The following is a 16,662-nucleotide window of genomic DNA, read 5'->3' on the forward strand; positions in this document are numbered from 1 at the left end:
GAGTAATGGACTTAATGGATTAAGTCCTTAATGGGTTAAGTAAGAAACACTTAACCCTAATCGTCATTTTATGTGAAAACCATAATTGGGTTTGGGTTCTTATTGGGCCGTTTATTGGATTAACTTGTTGTGGGCCTTCGTGGGCCAAATTAGGAACATGTTTATGGACTAAGGAAATTATTGGGCTGTAGGATAAGGCCCATTGGAGAGGCTTGGGCCCAATTTAGAAAATTGGGCCATAATTGGGACTTGATGATTATGAGATATTGGACCATCGGAATGCTAATTGTTTGGACTAGAATAAATGGTTGGGCCTCAAGATAAGTCCATGTAGAAGTTGGTGCTCAATTTGGAAAATTTGGCCATATATTGGGCCCTGGTTCATTGATTGGTTTTTGGGCTTTCAAAGTGTGTGTTTGGACCTTGGTTTTGGACCAAGTTAGGTTAAGGATAAAATAGTCTTTTATCCCAAGCATAGACTTACGGTTATGTATTGGACCCCAATTATTAATTGGGTGTTGTTTTGATGTTGACAGTTCGGGAATCTGTCAACCACCAGCTAGAGTTTTATCCGCGAGACTTCGGCAGTCTGAGGTGAGTCTCCTTACCATACCAATGGGTCTAAGGCACCAAGTCCGGCCTATTTATCTAGTTGTGATGATTATTGCGGATGTGCTATTGATACATTATGTATTTATGTGAAGACCATGCGGGGGTTCCCATGGCAATTAGTTATATGTGGTATGCTAGTTGAGTGTGTGGTATTTGGTATGCTAATTATCTTTATGATACTTGCATGGAAGACCCCGGGGGGTTCCCGAGGCAGTTGGATATAAGGCGATGTGAGGGTTCCCATGGCATTCCAGGCTAAGACCATGTGGGGGTTCCCATGGCAGTGAGCTAAGATCATGTGGGGGTTCCCATGAAATCCGATGTAAGACCATGGAGGGTTTCCATGGCACCATTATATGTTTATTTGTATAGCTTATAGAGTTTGCATATGTGTACTGTTAATTGATTATGTGTTATGTTGGTATGACATTTTTATGGAAGACCCTAGGGGGTTCCTGTGGTGGTAGTTGAGACCATGTGGGGGTTCCCATGGCAGTGGGCTAAGACCATGAGGGGGTTCCTATGGCACCTGGTGTAAGACCTTGGAGGGTTTCCATGGCATCCCTATATGTTTATGGGTATGACTTATGTGATTGATATGGTTTATGTAGCTGTTATAACTAATATGGATTATGTGGTTATGTTGATTGTGTGGAGTATGCTCTGGGGAACTCACTAAGCTTCGTGCTTACAGTTTTGTTTATATTCAGGTATCATTGTTTTGGAAAGGAAGGACTCAGCTCGATCGCAGCGCACACACCCGTGTTTCCGCAATATATGATTTTGGGACGAACTTTGATAAATGTTTTTAATTATTCATGTTTTTGGAATGTATGGATTTAGAAGACATCTGTGTTTTGATAGTATTGAAAAATTAAATTTTTACACTTAATTTTTGGGTCGTTATAGATATCCCTGATAGGAGAACTCACGACCTTACGGCTCAAAGAATCGACCGCCACATTGGCCTTCCCAGGGTGGTACAAGATCTCGCAATCATAATCCTTTACCACATCCAGCCATCTCCACCGCCGCATATTCAAATTCGGCTGATCCATCAAGTATCTCAAACTCTTGTGGTTAGTGTAAATAGTACACCTAACCCCATACAGATAGTGCATCCAGATATTGAGGGAAAAAACCAACTCCCCCAACTCTAAATAATGCATAGGATAATTCGCCTCATGAGGCTTCAGTTGCCTCGAAGTGTAAGCAATCATGTGACCCCTCTGCATAAGGACAACTCCCAAACCCGAAATAGAGGCATCGTAATAAACCACAAAAGCATCCAAACCCTTGGGAAGTCATATTGTCGTATCAATACATATATTTAGGCAATATTTTAATAGATTTTAAGTACTATATTTGTAAATTGCAAATATATGTGATACTTATTGAATTAATTTACATTTTGCAGCCAAATAGGACACTCTTGAAGAATGAGGACCAAAGATGACAAACATTGGAACTTTGGAGGATTAACGCTTAAAAAAGAAAATTTCAGCAAAAAAAACCACAATCACGACGAGAGGATCCAATCTCAAGATGTGAGGGACAATATTCTAGAAGATAGACACGCGGAAGCCAGTTTCCTTGTCAGACGAGGATAACACCGAGATCAAGACGTGAGACTATAATTCACACGACGTGAGGATGGATTTTCGGAAATTATAAATACCTATTTGCTCATTCGAGTTTGGGAGGTTGGTTTTGCCATATTTTGAAGAGATACTCGAGTTTGGAGGTCAGAAACCTGCGAAAAAACCTTTAGAAGGAGTGATCGTTTGAAGAAAGAGAAATTGAAGGTTAATTCATTACATTCGGTTTGTGTTTATTTAATTATGTCAATTTCTTATGAACTTATGTGTTTACTTTCAGCCATGAGTAGCTAATAGAGTTTACTTTCGTTTAGCTAGATGAAACCTTGAAATTAAGAGTTAGTTTACTATTTATTGGATTTTATAAAGTTGCTTCGGTGCTTGTGTTTGATTATCATTACCTAGCATGTTAAAGTTTGTATCTTTGTTTCTTAAATTCAAGTTTAGTGTAGCTTAGTGACCATTAAATTACATGAACTTGTTTACCTAGTAATTTAGTGACCATTAAATTGCTAGAGCTAGGAGTGACCACATCTTAGATAAGTGATAAAAGTAACAACTTTAGTTGTGTTGGGGAACATAATTGTGATCATAATTGTGTTTGCTTAATTGCCTTAGATAATTCTTACATAGCCCAATTATCACTAATAATTAATTCCGTGTTTGCTTGTGTAGGACCATTACATAGTAGTACATGAATTGGTGAAAATATTCGAAAATTTGACCAAGATTGCTAATTACATAATAATTGGTAACCAACTTTATTAATCCATAAATAGTAACTAACCATAGGAAAAAGGTGGATTCAGACTAAACGAAAGTGTTTTTAATATATTGATTAAAATCGTTTTTAGTTGAGTGCTTAAGTTAGTCTGAACTTGCAAAATCAGATAAAACCCCTTTTTAATTATTGCTTACTTTTATATTAATTTTTAGTAGTTATTTTAATATATTGAATCCGTTCTCTGTGTTCGATACCCAACTTACTTTACTATACTATAAACTGACTAGGTACACTGCCTATAGATGCATTAGTAGATAAGTAGTTAGGTTATAAATTTAAAGCTAGATAGGTGATATCTTTTGCACGCATCAAGTTTTTGGCGCCGTTGCCGGGGAACGACTATTTCAGTTATTAGTTTAATTTCTTTAGGTTAATCGATCATTTTTGTGAGGTAAAACCTACAAAAAGTTACTTTTTAGCATTATTTAAGTTTCCTTAAATACCACACTCACGATGTGAGCTCCCATAGCTCACGACGTGAGATCTGTTATCTCAGAATTTTATTGCGTTTCTTTTATTATTCAATTTTAGTTCGTTTTACGTTTTTGTTTTTGTTTTAGTAGTATATGACCCGCGGATCAAAGGCACCATTGACACCACCATTTGAAGATCCTGAGTCAGAATTCCATAAAAAGAAGGACAAGTACGTAGGAGGATCAAGCAACAATCTGAAAAACGAAGGCACGTTCGAAAGCTTTGAGAAGACTCTTAACAAAAAGGAAGCTGGTTACGACCCCGAGATAGAAACAGAAAAAAGTAGTGAACCCGAAAGAGAACTCAAAAACAACATGATGGATATTGCTGACATGACGATGGAGGAATAATGCGAGAAGAGAATACATGAGGACACCGGTCCAGGGCTTGTTCAACCCGCAATTCTCGATACCGCCACCTTCGAGCTTAAGGGACACATCCTTTCTGCGCTAATGGATATCTTATTCTTCAAAAAAGATCATGAAGATGCATACAAGCACCTCGATGAAGTAAATGACATCGTTGATTATTTCAATATTCCGAATGTACCATGAGAAACTGTCTTGTTAAGAATGCTTTCGGTTACCTTCAAAGGAGTAGCAAAAGATTGGCTAAAGGCACTCCCAACCGGTTCAATCAGCACATGGGTGCAAAACAGCAAATGTATGAAGAATTTCTCCAACAATTTTTCCCACCATCAAAGGTTTCTAAACTCAACAAAGCCATAGACAATTTCGAGCAACAAGTGGGGGAATCTTTATATGAAGCATGGGAGAGGTATAAGGGGTTACTAAGGAATTGTCCCCAAAACGATCTAAACGAGCAACAAGAAGTCTTGATTTTCTACGATGGGGTAAATGTAATGACAAGGAAACTCCTTGATTCTCAAGGACCATTAACAGAGAAGAATCCCGCTGAAATTAAGGAGCTAATCGAAGAATTTTCCAAGCATTCAGGGGAGTACCACAACCCACGACAAAACGGAGCTAGGGGAATCAGAAATGGTGCTTAAGAAGACATGGTGGCTGTTTTGGCAATGTTAAGTGACATGGGTAGAAGAATGAGGAAGATGGACCAATCCATACATGAAATACATGTGGGTTGTGAAATTTTCAATGAGCCACATCTGACTAAGGATTGCCATTTAGACAAAAACGTGAATAGGAAAGTGCAAGTTTGCTACCCTAGTGGATACCGATATGATGAAGATTGGAGAAAGCCAAAGAAAGAATGGTTGCCTTATGATGAGTACATGAAACAAAAAGAAGAAAAATATAGGCAAATCGGATGAGGCTACTACAAAAAAGAACAACCACAACCCGAAAAAAGGTGCATTTAGAGTCAATGCTTACTAGGTTCATGGAGGCTTTTGAAAAATGACATGATGCAACTGATGTTACAATTTAGAAACCAACAAGATTCCATAAAAAATATCAAGACTCAACTTGAGCAATTGACCACATTAGTTCACGAACAGTTACCACCTAAATTTCCCGATCAAAAGAAACAACCACATGTCATGGCCATATCCACTGACGAAGACACTATTTCTGAGTTTTTGGAGGCATTAGAAGAATACACAAAGCAGCTCGATCCACAGCCGAAGCGGAAGAAAATGGAAGAAAAAAATGTACCTGCTGATACCTAGTTCTCACATCGTGAGGATCCTTCCCTCAAGTCGTGGGTTGGGTATGATAAGAAAATATCTTCTTTTGTCAAAGCATATGAACCTCTTTTACCATTTCCTTCTCGAGCTAGAGTTCACCCCTTGGAACAAGAACATAAAAAGTTTATGCAACAAGTCAAGGGTATTCCAATCAATACCCCATTTATTGAATCCTTACCCAAAGTTCCCGAATATGCCAAATTCCTTGAAGATCTATTATACACTCACCAACAAATAGAGAAGACCTTCAAGGTAGTCCTTAGTGAGCAAACGCCAATGGTGACTATGGAGAGAATACCAAAGAAAATGGGAGATCTCGGACACCTTACACTTCCATGTGAGTTTGGAAATAACACGAATACATTTTCCTTAGCCGATTCCGGAGCGAGTATTAATTTAATGCCATTTTTGTTTTTACCAAAAGCTCACTCTTCCAGAATTGAAGGCCACAAGGATGAAAATTCATATGGAAAATTGTTCGGCGACTCATCCTTGAGGCATAATAGAAGATATATTGGTAAAAATTGGAAAATTAATTTTTCCAATCGACTTTGTGGTGCTAGACATGAAAGAAGGTGAAAATGTTCCTATTATCCTTGGATGCCCATTACTTAATACCGCACGAGCCTTGGTGGATATTCGTGAATCGAAGCTTACCTTGCGAGTGGGAATTGAGGATATGACATTTGGAGCTGAAGACGGATTAAAGAAGGATAAGGCTCAAAACGAGGTGTTCTATATGGATGAAGAAAATGAGCTTGAAGAGTTAGAAAAATTAATGGAAGAAGAAATACATACAAGATAAGAAATCAAGCGTACCAAGCCAAGAGCATCAATTCCAAGGTTCTTTGAAGTCTTCACATTTACAATACCAAGGTCCCAAGTAAATCAAGAAAGTGAGGAATCCTTGGTCTCAAGTGATGATGAAGAAGTAAGTGACAATGAGATTACACAATAATTGAACAAGACAACTTTGGAAAAAATGGATGTTGAAGCTAGGTAACAACAAAAAGAAAAAGGAGAATCTAAACTTGTTGCGAGGAATAAAGGGTTGAAGCGGAAACACGAGGAAGGCAATGCCAAACAAAGAAAGAAAATTATAAAAAAAAAGCATATTTAAGAAGGGTGCAAGCTTAAAAAAGAAGAGGGAAGGAACAAAAAGTGAAAATAAAGATCGTACCTCCGTCCAATACAACGTAAGGCAGCATGGAGTCCAACTCATGACTCCATAAAAAGAAGCGCTTCTTGGGAGGCAACCCGAACTCGGTTTTCATTTTCATTTTTCTTTTAGTTTTGCATTTTTATTTAAGTTCTAGGATAAGTCATCATTATAGTCATCTTAATTTTAAAGGATAAGTAATAAAAATCAAGTGTGGGGTTAAATTTAAGAGTGGCAGATTTTTTTTAAAGAAATTTAATGTTTATGGTCAAGAAACCTCGACACAACGACGTGGGATTGAGCCCCACGACGTGGGAAATAGATTTATCCCAGTTTCTTTTTTTTATATACAGTTCAGAACTCACGACGTGAGGGTTATATCTCACGACATGAGCAATAAAAAACATGTTAGAGACTAGGTTAAACACAACTTTCGTCATTTCTTTATCACTTTCAACTTACTCTCACGAACGGCAAAAACGTGGTCCCCCACATTTCGATTTTTATCACCGATTTTCTTCAAGATTATCTTAATTTTGGTTTTCCTCTACAATTTCGGTACAATTACCACTCTTTAATCTTGTTGATTTTACTACTTTTGTGCATTTTAAGGCTAGGGTTTGTTCTAGGTGGAAAATGCCGAAATTGGGTCGATTTTCAGTGAAATGGTTGATGCATGTTAGTTAAAAGCACTTAGAATCACAGCCTAAGAAAACCCAACCTTGATTTTAGTTCGATTTTACCTCCGTGATGCTCGATGATGAATTGTTCGTCGACCGAACTTACGACGTGGCCTTCATGACCACGACGTGAGAACTAGTTTCACAGCTTTTCTATTTTGTTGCCGAATTGTTTAATATATTGTATTTCCTTTGGGTTTTTTGCTGGTGTTTTTGCAGATAGTATGGGTCCAAGAGTAGCTCCTCTACAACAACAAAGGAATGTTTCAAGCCTACAGCTGTTTTATGAATTTCCCGATGATCTTCCACAAGAAATGTTAAATAATTACAAGAACAAGTTGGGTTGGCTTTACAATCGTGAGTTTTCCATCTCACCAACCGTATATTGGAACAAGCTGAATGAGATTGGGTTGTTGGGGAGATTGAACCTGTATCTCACAAAGACATTTTTCGACAATGGGGCATCTTTCACTTGTAACCGATGGCGAAATTTAATTTCAATTAAGAAATAAGTTTTAAAGGAATTGTGTGTGGAATTTTTCTCAACAGTTTTATTTTAAGCAAGCACGGTTGGTCCTTATTATGCGCATGCCTTGGTTTTTCGTCTCGGTGTTCAATATCAAGAATGTAGCTTGGCCGAGTTCGCATGGATAATGGGCTTTTACGAACAACAAGAAACAATTCTCCCATTTTTAATCGATTTTTAAGATCAGCCGCTCGGGATTACTCTCAAGGTATTAATGGGTATGGTTTTTGGAAGACAATTGCAAATGGCGAGTTTCATTTCGGGGTGTCACAGGAAAGCCAAATCCGGTCTCCAATTCATCCTTTCATCCGCCGTCTTGTGACGTTTTCGATTAATGTAACATCCCAAAATTCATGACCAAAAATTTCATTTTAAATTAGGTAATGTATAAAATAGTAGTCTGAAAACATCAATAGTGTCATCTCATATCATAATCAAAACCAATATGTTAAATAATCAAAAAATGTAATAGAAAAGTAATATCAGAGTACAACTCCCAAAGATCTCATAATGCGGAAAATCATAGTGTGATGCGCTGCGATCATGCCGACTCCTTTCCTTTTGAAGAATAAGTACCTGAAACCAAAACTAAAAACCGTAAGCACAAAGCTTAGTGAGTTCCCCCATCATACCACATAATCACGTGTCAGGCATATCTGGGTGCCCGACCTACCCTGTCAGGCATATCTGGGTGCTTGACCTACCATGTCAGGCATATCTGGGTGCCCGACCTACACAGGTCAATCATATATGGGTGCTTGACCTACCCTGTCAAGCATATATGGGTGCTCGACCTACCTTGTCAGGAATATCTGGGTGCCCAACCTACCCTCCGGGTTATTTCAACCGGTTTTGGGGTCTATCTCACCCCTACCACTATCACATAATTGTTGGATTAGGTGTTTATTCCCACAACTATAATTGGTATGTACTTGACCCGATAGTAGCATGGTCCTTTTAGGTTGCCTTCACCAGAGCAATTTGATAGGATGGACTTTTGAGAAAGAGGTTATTTGTGATTTATTAATATATTATAAGTATAATATATTAAATGAGAAATCATATTATTAAGTTAGTATTGATCAAGAATAATTTGGGATTAATTTAGTGATCAAATAAGACTAATTAAATTTACGGGGACTGATTAAGTAAATCAGTAAAACCTATAGTTTGGCCTAATGATCCATGGTTTATTAGGATGGGCTAAACCTATATGATAGTCCATGAAGGTTTAACCCATGGAGCCTAAGAAATATGAAAGGTCATGGTGCATTAGGGTTTGCATGGATGAAACCCTAGTCTTTGCCACACTATAAAAGCAACCCCTTAACCCCTAAATCAGCCCCTATGCATTCTTGTGAAGAGTCATAACCGATTTTGAGATATCTAGCCACTTCTCATAAGCATCCTCTTGCATTTGGTGTTTGTGACACATTAGAGGCATCATATTTGAGGTGCTAAAGCTTTTGAAGGCCAAGAACTACTAACTAGATCAAGAGGTATTCATCTAATCTGTTTTTATGTTGTATATCCTCCATCATATGCTAGTTAGGATGTATGATTTGGAAAAATGAAATTACATGTCTAATTAGAGAAAACTTATATCCAAAGCATCTAGGGTTGCATGTGCACCATAGGAGTGTTATAGTGCTTAAAACTCATCAGTGGTATCAGCGCCTAGGATTGTTTTCTATTATATTGATGCTTGGTTATTTCTCAAAGCTGAAAAAATCGATTTTATGGCCTCTGACTGATGAACTCGCCGAGTCCAATGATCCAACTCGACGAGTTCACTGACTAAAAGGGCAACTCGACGAGTCCAGTTCATACACTCGTTGAGTAGAACCTTCTATTTGTAGAATTTGAGTCTTTGGCCAGAATTGGATTAGGATCATTACCACAAACTGTTTTGTATCATAAAATTTGTGTTTTCTGATATGGTAATGATTATCCTCATCCAATCGAAGGACAATTATCAAATTTTAAGATAATAAGATGATTATTTGTATTATTTGATATAAATTGCCTTGCTATATGAGTTAGATTAGATCAATGAAATTATATGATAATGTTGTTAGTTAAAATTGATCTAAAATTGTTCTTGAAGAGAGTTTTGTAACTTGTCCTCAAGTTATATGAAAAATCTCATTCATGAACATTAAAACTCATAAGTTATGGAAACCAAAAGTTTTGAAGAGTTTCAAAACTTGCCCTCAAGTTTTGGAATATGTAAAGACTCACTTATGAAACATGTAATTCCAAAATTTAGAATTTTAAAAGTTTAAAATTAATACTTATACTATTATAATATTATAAGTTTAATAATTATATATATGTATAAGACAATTCACTCTTACCGTTAGTACGCCTAATTCATAAAGCCGGTCTATAAGGGGGTATAAGGTTACTGCCTATAAAATGATGGTTTAATTGATGTCCACTCTCACCCACCTCTTCCTTGACTGGTGGAGGGTCGTTAGCCGAACGGGTAGGATAGGACATTAATTCTCGTTATAAGTATAATGATAATTATAAAAGTAACTAAATGTTTTATTAAATTCCCAATCTTAGTTACTTTAGGAAAAATGTGAAAATGGTGCTATTCCATGAAATTGCACTTTGCACCTTGTCAAGTCGTTAGTGGAGCGTGTGTGGTTAACCGACACACTTATTTCAGACTGAAAAGGGTGGAAAAGGGTAGCTTGATGTTTATAATAGATCAATGGAGCGTGTGTGGTTAACCGGCACACTAATTTCGGACTGACAAGGGTGGAAAAGGGTAGCTTGATGTTTATAATAAATCAATGGAGCGTGTGTGGTTAACTGGCATATTGATTAGGTGATAAGTGACATCAAGAGTACCAAGCAATTTGCATGGTTATTCACACTTGTTTGTGATCCTCGGTATCCCAGTCAAAAACTTGAAGGGTATAATCGAGATTTAAACATCCCATTGAAAAGTTCAATGAATCTCAAAAGAATCTAGGAATTTCAATCCAATTTAAAACTTAATAATCAATTTCATTTTTCATGGTGGAAATTGGTAAATCGTCATTTACCTACCTTCAAATATTTTGCAATTGGATTACGACATCCCTCTTCGGAATTGTAAAATATTGTGTTGGGTCCTAGCCTTAATATTTCATTTGGGTGTTATATTAAGGATACTTATCTAATCTAAACTTGTTCTTTTTCCTTTTCAGATGTCTATCCCAAACAATGCTTCAGTCTCCAACCTTCTAGCTCATTCTCCCTCATGAACTTGGTTGGGAGAACTATCTTCGATGGGTCAAACTTTAACGATTGGATTCGAAACATTCGTATGGCCCTTCGCTATGAGGACAAAGAATATATCCTCGATAAATAGTTAAAGGAGATTGATGATGAAACCGCTACTCCCGAACAAAACGAGGAATACAGGGTTCATGAGAGGGACGCGACAAATGTTTCGTGCATTATGATTCCTACCGTGACTGTTGAGCTTCAAAAGTCCTATGAGGACGTCTGGCCCTTCGATATGCACCAAGATTTGATGGAAAGGTACCATCAAAGTGCTGGGCAGGAAAGGTATGAGATCATTGCCTCCATGATCACAACCAAAATGAAGGATGGAGAGTCCATCATGGCCCACATGCAAAAGATACAGAGATTTGTGGACCGCTTGCTGAAGTTGAATGTGAACTTCGATGAAGAGTTGGCTATTGATATCATCCTACATTCTTTGCCTCCTTGTTATGATCAGTTCAGAATGACTTATCATATGAACAAAGAGGAAGTGACTCTGAGCAAGCTTCAAGGCCTACTAAGAACTGCATAAATCAATTTGAAACGCAAGGCTGTTGTACCTACTCCTACTGTTATTGCCCCTGTTCTGGCAATTGGACATGGGAAGGGAATGAAGAGGAAGGCTTCTTCTAAAAGCCACAAGGGAAAGTCCCATGATGGATCCTCTTCTAGTGGAACCAAAGCTGGTCCTGCTAAACCCTCTACCAATCCAAAGGAAGCAGAGTGCTTCCATTATCATGAAAAAGGGCATTGGAAACGAAGCTGCCCCAAATACTTGCAGGACATTAAGGATGGGAAGATAAATCCCACCTTCGTAGGTATTTACACTATTCTATCTAATAACTAATCACATGCTAATTCTTGGGTCCTTGATACAGGTTATGGATTTCACATTTGTTCTGATTTGCAGGGACTAAAAGGAAGTAGGGATGTGGAGCACGGGAATATAAAATTAATCATGAGGAATAGGAAAGTGTCGCCTGTGACCAAGATTGACGTTTATTCTTTATTGCTTACTAGTGGGTTAAATTCAGATTTGAATAATTGTTGTTATTCATCGGATATGGCGAGAAACATTATTTCTTTTCATGGTTTGTATAAACAAGGTTTTATATTTTCATTTGATAATGAAATTGGTTCTATAAATGCTTTCTATAATGGTGTATTTTATTTTAAAGCATTGCCTTGTAATGGTATATATGAAACTGTGATGGTTGTAGATAACTTAGGAAATAATGTGTTGAATATTGATTCGTCCAATGGTTTGGACAAGGCATGCTTGTGGAATTGTCGTCTTGGACATGTCAACAAGAAACGCATAGCCCAACTCCAAAAGGATGGAGTCTTGGAGTCATTTGACTTAAAGTTGGATGACACTTGCGAATCTTGTTTTCTTGGAAAGATGACCAAGTCACCCTTCACTGGTACTTGTGAAAGGGGTGAGGGTCTGTTGGATGTCATACACACCGATGTGTGTGGACCCTTCAGATCTGTCACAAGGGATGCTAACCGCTTCTATGTGACTTTTACTGATGATTACAACAAATATGGCTATATCAACTTAATCAAGCATAAGTCAGAAACCTTTGAAAAGTTCAAAGAGTTTAAGCAGGAAGTGGAGAATCAATTGGGCAGGAAGATAAAGATGCTCCGATCCGATCGAGGTGGTGAGTATCTTAGTATCGAGTTTCACGACTATCTTAAGGAATGTGGAATTCTTTCACAGTTGACGCCACCTAGGACACCGCAGTTGAATGGTGTGGCTGAAAGGCGCAATCGAACCTTGTTGGACATGGTTCGTTCCATGATGAGTCGAGCTTCGTTACCTATCTCATTCTGGGGGTATGCCTTAGAGACTGCCGCCCATATCCATAATCTATTCCCTACTAAGAAGGTTGCCAAAACACCTCACGAGATGTGGACAGTAAAGGTTCCCTCGTTAGCACACATCAAGGTTTGGGGTTGTGAGGCTATCGTAAGACGAGAGACTCACGACAAGCTCGAGCCTCGTAGTGAGCGATGTATTTTCATCGGCTACCTGCAGAAGTCCTTTGGATATCTCTTCTACAGACCGAGTGACAATGTTGTCTTAGTTGCGAGGAGATGGGTTTTCCGAGAGAGAGAGAGAGAACTCATATGCCAAGAGGACAGTGGGAGGAAAATTGACCTTGAAGACCTTCAAGAGTTAAGTGATGAAGGAACCTCAAACACTAGCACTCAACCCGAGGAGGAAACTCCTGGTGAACCTATTGACGAGTCATTACCTCTTCGACGTTCCTCTCGATTTAGGATGGCACCTGAGTTTTATGGCTTACATATTACTACTGAAGGTGATACATTTATCAGTGATAGCACACTGGTAAATTTGGATGAGCCATCTAACTACAAGGAAGCCATGGTAGGCTCCGAGTCTGCTAAATGGAAAGAGGCGATGGACAGCGAGATTTAGTCCATGTATGACAATCAAGTTTGGAACTTGGTTGACAATGTACCAGGTCACAAGACAGTCGGGTGCAAATGGATCTTCAAGAAGAAGACCGACATGGATGGGAAAGTACACACATATAAGGCGCGACTGGTTGCGAAGGGCTTTACTCAAACTCAGGGAGTTGACTATGATGAGACCTTCTCACCAGTAGCGAACATTAAATCTATAAGGCTTATGTTACCCATAGCTGCATTTCATGATTATGAAATATGGAAAATGGATGCCAAAACCGCTTTCCTTAATGGAAAGTTGGCTGAAGATGTTTACATATGTTAGCCAGAGGGTTTTGTCAATGCAAAGTACCCTAATAGAGTGTGTAAGCTTGAGAAATCCATCTCTGGATTGAAACAAGCATCTCGCAGATGGAATCTTTGATTTGATGAGAAAGTCAAAGAGTTTTGGTTTTTCGAGAAGCGAAGATGATTCCTGCGTATATGTCAAAGCTAGTGGGAGTATAGTTAGCTTTCTGGTATTATATGTAGATGACACACTGCTCATAGGAAACGACATCCCACCCTTACAGGATATTAAGTCCTGGCTTGGGAAGTGTTTTGCTATGAAGGACCTTGGGGAAGCTGCCTACATTCTAGGGATAAGGATATTGAGAAACAAGAGTAAAATACTACTAGGACTTAGTCAAAGTACCTACTTGGACAAGGCGTTGAAGCGTTTCAACATGGAGAATTCCATGAAAGGTGACTTACCTATCCAAAGCAATACCAAACTGAGTAAGACTCGGAGTCCGAGTACAGAGGCTAAGATAGCAGAGATGAGTCGAGTACCATAAACTTCCGCAGTTGGCTCGATCATGTATGCAATGACTTGTACTCGCCCTGATGTGGCCTTTGCTTTGAGCATGGTCAGCAGATATCAAGGGAATCCTGGTAAAGCTCACTGGACTGCAGTAAAGAACATTCTTCAGTACCTGCAAAGGACTAAGGACTGGGTCCTTACCCTCGGTGGGAGTGATGACTTCAGAGTGACAGGGCATTGTGATGCCAATTTTCATACCGACAGAGATAATTTGCGCTCTCAGTCGGGCTGGGTGTTTACCCTAAATGGAAGAGCAGTAACACGGAAAAGTTCCAAGCAGGAGACTGTAGCTGATTCAACGTGTGAATCAGAGTACATAGCAGCGAGCGAAGCATCGAAAGAGGCGATATGGTTGAAAAACTTCATCGGAGACCTTTGAGTTGTACCATCTATAAAGGAGCCTGTGGAGATTTTCTGCGATAATGAAGGGGCGGTCGCCTTAACCAAGGAACCGAGAGATCATGGAAGATCCAGGCATATCGACAGAAAGTACCACTTCATAAGACATCGAGTAGAAAAAAGGAATCCTTGTAGTTAAGAGGGTATCGTCAGAGGATAACCCAGCAGATCCCCTTACAAAGGGACTGAGTAGGGTTAAGCACTTGCAGCATGCTAAGAGTATCGGGCTGAAGGACGATATGACATCCCCTAATTTCTCGGCCAGAAAAGACCGATTTAATTTATGCTTTTTAAAATAAAATCAGAGAAATCTTTTCAAAAGATGTTGCGGAATAGGTCCCCAATATAAAACATGATAATGTTTATCAAAACCCTTCATTAAGAAGGTATATATTTTCCATATATATATATATATATATATATATATATATATATATATATATATATATATATATATATATATATATATATATATATCAAAACCTCGGGATGTCATGTTCCGATACAGATCAAAAGCATAAACAAGACATTATAAGCCTTACTACAGTTATTTACAACTACTGGCCTATAATCAAAAATCTCTCATCGTCCTCCGACTATGCTCGGGGTCCACTACCTGTAATCATGAAAAGCTGAGTGGGTCAGGCTTGGGAGCCTCGTGAGCATATAGGGTTTTCAACCCACAATAATAATAATTTATTAAGTTCACCAATCAACAATAACCCTGATTACCCATTCCCATTGTCCTCACTTTACGTCCCTAAACACCTAACACAAGGGACTTAGCCTAAGGAATATCATCGGGTTGGACACTACTGCTAAGGGGACTCCTCAGCCATACATGTCCTAAAGGCAACCATGAGGGGGATTGGAGTACACCAATGAACATTTAGTTCATCAACACCTACAAGTTGCGAACTTGCTAGTGTACCACTGGACTGTCTAGAAAGGTCTGTGATCGTCATCTATACTCCGCTAGACGACTACAACAACACCAACAACAACACCGACACCGAGGCCTCTCATCATTTTAACACCCACCGACTATTTTGTCTACCCATGTTCTACCCAACATATTTGTAGATAAAATACATATACAGTTTAAAACTTGTATAAAACATCTATTCAACAGTCACCTCAAATAAACAATTAACATATTTACACATAGCACGTATTTTAAGCTAAATACTTCATATCTATGTGTAAAGTGAAAGTAACTACACACTCACATGTTTTGATGATAATCGGGCAGCAATTCGTTTCCTAAAACGATCGTTTCTAATAAAACTGGGAGTTTTATTGAGAAACCGGGCTCTGCAAAGGTCGGGCTTCGAAACCGAAAAGATAAATTTTCCGGGCTTCACGGGCACTTCGTGGTGTATTTCGGGGGGTTATAATTGATAACGGGGCTTCGGGGGATGTTAATATGAAAGAAATATGAGATTTAGGGTGAAAAGTGGCAAATTTCCAAAGTTACCTGGGAAGGCTCGCAGCCTTCTATTTATAGGGTGGAGCTTCTGATCGGGCGGCTGAGAAGCCTCCAGGTGGCGAGGATCCGAAGGCTCGCAGAGAGGGCTCGCACATGGCTCGCACCTGCGAAGGCTTGCTGGCAGCTCCTTACTGGACCGAGGTCTAGGGTCCGCAGTAGGGCATCCGTGGCATGCATGCGAGGGTTCGGTCTCGTGCAAGAAGGTACGTGTCGCACCGCTATTGGACCGCTTCGGATAAGGTCAGGAGCTCAGATGACTCAGCAGCTCGGACATGTGGCTCGCCTGACTCACCAATTTCGGACACGTGGCACGTTCTAAGCGAGGGTGACGTGGCAAAAACGTGACTATGCGAATTTTCTCGATTTTTGTGCAAAAACTTCTAAAATCCATAACTTTCGCATACGAGCTCCGTTTTCGATGTTCTTTATATGCACGCGTAGGTAAAATTACGTTCTACAACTTTCGTTTAGACTTCGTCGGCTAATTTTGACTTTAATTTTTATATTATTATTTTTAACAGACCGGGACAGGAAATCCGTTAAAAATTCATAACTTCTTCATCCGACGTCCGTTTTCATCAGACTTTTTACCATTGTGCTACTAATTACGAGACCTTCGATTCTCGTTTAGGTCGTGTCGGCTAAAAATCACTCGATCTAAAATTCGAGTTTTTAGCTGTCTACTGCTA

The 16,662-nt window shown here is 38.9% G+C and overlaps 1 non-coding gene across 1 annotated transcript; it reads right to left on the reverse strand.

Annotated features, from left to right (window-relative positions):
- Positions 1-4,177: 4,177 nt before the first annotated feature.
- On the reverse strand, positions 4,178-4,284 carry LOC145123146 (small nucleolar RNA R71). Its single transcript, XR_013715020.1, has one exon. It is a non-coding gene; the product is annotated as a small nucleolar RNA R71 (small nucleolar RNA).
- Positions 4,285-16,662: the final 12,378 nt, after the last annotated feature.

This window comes from Lactuca virosa, chromosome 6 (assembly GCF_052849685.1).
Source record: "Lactuca virosa cultivar CGN04683 chromosome 6, Lactuca_virosa_CGN04683_v6, whole genome shotgun sequence".
Lineage (NCBI taxonomy): Eukaryota > Viridiplantae > Streptophyta > Magnoliopsida > Asterales > Asteraceae > Lactuca > Lactuca virosa.